Here is a 4912-nt window from a genome sequence, read left to right as displayed (position 1 = left end):
TCTGGGCAAACTGGGTTCAATTCCTGCTGCCACTGAATTTGCTACAATAGTCATTTTATTTTCCAGATCAGTAATGACACATTTTTGACAGTAGTGACACATTTTTTATTCAAATTCATGGAAGATCTGCAATTCAGATTTGTTACAATGAAATAAAAAAATAAAAATAATAATAATGTCCCTTGCTGGCTGGACTGGAGAACGTGCAAGGCTTCATCTGGTCTCGATGTAGGCTACCACCTTTGTAGGACCACCGGACTCAGGCTGCACGGTGAATACTGGCATATCGTCATGGTTTTGTGAAACAACCAAGTAAGGTTCAGCTTCCCATTTGTCTTGGATTTTGTTTCGGCCCCTGGGGCGGTGATTTTGTAACAGCACCCGGTCTCCCGGTCGGATAAGCGCTCCTCAGGATCTCCGGTCATATAGTCTCTTCCGGCGACGTGACGCATCTTCCGCTGCCGCCCTTGCTGCTTCTGCAACGACCTCAAGCCGCTCGTGGTGCTCTCTCACCCAGTCATCCAAGTTCTCGGCATCGCCGCTCTCCAAGTCTCTGCCGCCCAGTATGTCTCTAAGCATTCTCGCATCCCTTCCGAACAGAAGGTAGAAGGGGGCGTAGCCTGTGGAGGAGTGTACGTGACAGTTATACGCCATGACTAGCTCTGGAAGGTGTTCCTTCCAGTTCCTCTTCTTTTCCGTGGGCAGGGTGCGCAACATGTCGTGCATGGTAGGTACGGTTGAACCTCTCGCATTGACCGTTGCCCTGGGGGTGGTAGGGAGTGGTGCGACTTTTGGAGATTTCGTACATCCTGCAGAGCTCTTTAATTACACTAGACTCAAAGTTCCGACCTTGGTCGGAGTGAAGCCTTGCAGGGCAGCCGTAACATACGAACCACTCAGACCTGGACACATATGATATAGTCTATGTCCCTATCCCACACCCAACACATGCTCACAGTGATATGGGGGTAGTCTCAGATCCCGACACAGACGGGGGTCACAGCAGGGTGATAGCGGGGTTATGACAGAGGGGGAATCTGTGACAGGAGATTCTGATGTGTCAGACACTGAGAGTGAGGAGCTAGAGAGACCCGTTAGACCGCAACGCAGTACACGGGGGCAGCTCCCTGTTAGGTTTCGAAAGTAGTATGTCTTAAAGGGGGTACATTGTGGGGGTTGTGTACGGATCTTAACAAGTTGTGCTGAAAAATCCTGTAGGTGCAGATCAAGTGCCATTTAAGTGTTGTAGGAGAATGTACAGGTATATGTTATTGTTGTAACCTGTTGCATGTTATTATTGCACCCCTTTGGACATTCTGGTTCGCACGAGGACGTAGCGAACTTTGGAAGGGGGGAATGTGGAGATATGTGGTAACACACAGACTTTTATTTGTTTGAACTGTATGTGAACTGTCTGGTTGGCACCGCCTCCTGTCAATTGATGCGCAACAGCTCCAGATGTTTTTTTTGGCACAATAGTTTTTAAAATAAATGAATCCCTAGTTATGATTAGGCTAATGCTGGAATGCTTAAAGTCAATGTTGTTCCGGTGTTTTTTTTCTTTTTCTAATAAATAATGCACCAAATTATACAATTTTCTTCATAAAAAAGTGCAACACCCGCATTCTGTAATAACCGAGGCAATATGTAACAACTTATTACAAAATGCGTCAAAGTTTATTACATATTGCGTTCAAGAATGTTATTATAATGCGGCAGATTATTACAAAATGCGGCGTTATTACATAATGAAGTGACAATTTATTACATTATTACATAATGCACGATTATTACAATGCAGCGCTACACACGTTTTTGTCATACTATTCAATGCTGTGTAGTGTTGATTGATATTCAAGACCTTTTCTTTGGATTTGCATTTGTGCTGTGAGATGGTGAAATTAGTAGGCTATGGTTAATGAAAACTTCAGAACCACCGCTGTGGGCATGATCTGCGCTTCGCAGGCATAAGAGATTTGCTCCAACTCGCCCCCAAAAATTGCGGCGTGCAAAAGTGTGCCCCCCGTGCCTAGCTCTGTGCCCCACTTGTGCCACCCCAGTCAAAAAGGTCCGGAAACGCCCCTGCCACATTCCTGCCTGACCCACGCCTGTCTAACTACCACATCCCTGCCTGACCCCCGCCTGTCTGACCACCACATCCCTGCCTGACCCACGCCTGTCTGACCACATCCCTGCCTGACCCACGCCTGTCTGACCACATCCCTGCCTGACCCACGCCTGTCTGACTACCACATCCCTGCCTCACCCACGCCTGTCTGACTACCACATCCCTGCCTGACCCACGCCTGTGACCACATCCCTGCCTGACCCACACCTGTCTGACCACATCCCTGCCTGACCCTCGCCTGTCTGACCATGTCCCTGCCTGACCCTCGCCTGTCTGACCACATCCCTGCCTGACCCTCGCCTGTCTGACCATGTCCCTGCCTGACCCACGCCTGTCTGACTAACCTGTTCCTTCCTGACCCTCGTAAATTTAAAGCAGCACGTTCTAACTTTCCTGTTAAAAAAAAGTACATCCAAATAATAGCTCCAAAGTCTTTTTGGGTACACTGTATTGTAATAAAGAGAATGGCCCATTGTTCGTTCCAAATCCTGCCTCCTCCAAGCCAGTTCTAGGACTAATTAAGATTTGGTGGGACATGCTTTTCGCTCGCACTATGTTACAGCCCCTTAGCAACCATATCAACCAACGCTGTGCTATTTGGCGGTTACACACTAGAGGCAAATCGCAACAATTCGAAATCTTAGATTGGGCTGCTTTAATGATTGTGTCTGCTTTTGGGTCTGAGACCTTACCCTAACACTTTCCGTGCCCAACGTTGATGTTGTGAGTAGGTTTTTAGTTAGGTTTGAAGTTTATTGAATTATTCTTGTCTGAAGAGATGCTCTCCACATTCCTGTGTGCTCAAGGTTCAGGGGTGCCAGTCATGAAACTCCACATCACTTAGCCATCATGACCTACGTCTACTACGGTGAGAAGCCATTTGTTATTTATTACTCTGACCCGTTTGCACTGATTGTTGCCCACTCAGAATTATCCAGTCCTGTCCTGTACTTTGTTTAGATTGCCTCATATATATGCAGGGGTGCAGACGTGTCACCTTTAGGTGAAAATAAACGTTTTATGGGTTTGCATCTTTGTGACTTGTTTCACCTGTGATGGGTTTGCAGGTCTGATATGTATGCAACCTGACCCCGTTTTTACTTACAATGGCATTTAATTATTCTACCCCACATTATTATAATAACCATTTCACATTGTAGATTTTGGTTTCATTGTTTTTTGGGGGAGACCACAGATGAGCATTTTCGTCACTCCTGTCTTTTGAGGGAAGCTAATGATCTGACCACATTTATAAACAAATCAAAGTATGATTCTGAAGACCATTGTGTAATATATCTTATGAAATAAAATGTTTATGGTTGTGCTGCTTCCATTGCCTCTTCAACATGCCATTATATCTGTAAAGGTGTTATGGTTCGGGCCGGGTCCGCCCCGGCTCACCCCCTGCTCCCGGTCCAGACCCTCATCCCTGCCCCGGACCCCTGATTCGCCCCGGACCCCTGGTTCGCCCGGATCCCTGGTCCACTCTGCTCGCTCCCGGTCCAGACCCTCGCCCCTGCCCCGGGCCCCTGGTTTGTTCTGCTCGCCCCCTGCTCCCGGTCCAGACCCTCGCCCCTGCCCCGGACCCCTGGTTCGCCATGTTCACCCCCTGTTCCCGGCCTGGATTCCTCACCCTGAGCTCCTGTGCCCCCTGGACCTTCCTGGACCCTGAGCACCTCCCCTCCCAGTGACTGCCCCTGCACTACCCCCCAGAGACTGTTGTACACTTTGGTCACTTTGTCTCTTGGGTTTGTTCTGCCTCCTTGTGTGTTTGGTCTTGTGTTCGTTGTCTTGTCTGTTGTCTTGTCTTCTATGTTGGTTTGTGTCCTCCCAGCTCTAGACACCTGTCCCCTCACTAGTCTCAAGTCACTCCAGTCCCTCCTCTCCTGGCCCTCTAGTTCCCCCCTTTAGTTCCCCCCAGCCTCGTTCCCCGTTCCCTGCCCTTGTGTCCTTGTTCCTCTGTCCTTGTGTTGGTGTGTTGTTGGAATCCCTCCATGTCCTTGTCTGGGTGATTGTCTGCACCTGTGTCTCATTATGTCTTGTTGCACACTTGTATGTTGTTCCTTGATTGTTCTCCCAGAGTATATATGCCCTCATGTTTCCTTTGTTCTCTGTCGGTTCATTGTCATATGTTAGTGCGTGTTACTTGTTTATTTTTTTTAATATTAAATCTTTATTCTTTGAACCTGCACTGCCTGCCTGCTGTCTGCTTATGGGTCCTACCTCCATCTACCAGCCTCAAACCCTAACAAAAGGTTAACTTTTGATTGTAGCTATAGCATATAATCCTAGAGCAAGCAAGATATTTTTCATACCGAGATGAAAAACCTGCATTAACATACTATGTGAGATGCTTTAAATTACTTGAGTCAGGTAGATGGGTTTTGCATTTGGGAACAGTTGGTTCCATCTAGCCATATAGTTAAGTCATCTGTACGATGTAAATGATATAACATCAAGCTATGTATTCATCTACTCTACGGTAGAGTAGACTCTGTGTGCTCTGCGGGCTTCACTCTTCAGCGGTTTGCCAAATGCCAATGTAGTTATACTTTTCTGTGGAGGGCAGAGAGACAACAGAAAGCACGCACGCGTACACACACACACACAGGTGATGCACACACTGACAACCACGGACCAAACCCGGGGGGGACTTCGCACCCAACTGAGCGACAAGACAGACACAGACGGCAAGTTAAGCCCGGTATGGGTATTTATTCAAAAAAGGTTCAAATGTCTGGTTTTCTCCGGCTCTCCTTCATCCCAGGCCTCATCAGCCTCGGA

Source organism: Borostomias antarcticus (genome assembly GCF_949987555.1).
Source record: "Borostomias antarcticus genome assembly, chromosome: 19".
Taxonomy (NCBI): Eukaryota; Metazoa; Chordata; class Actinopteri; order Stomiiformes; family Stomiidae; genus Borostomias; species Borostomias antarcticus.
The sequence above is the reverse complement of the archived record's forward strand: the minus strand, read 5'-3'. Positions refer to the sequence as shown.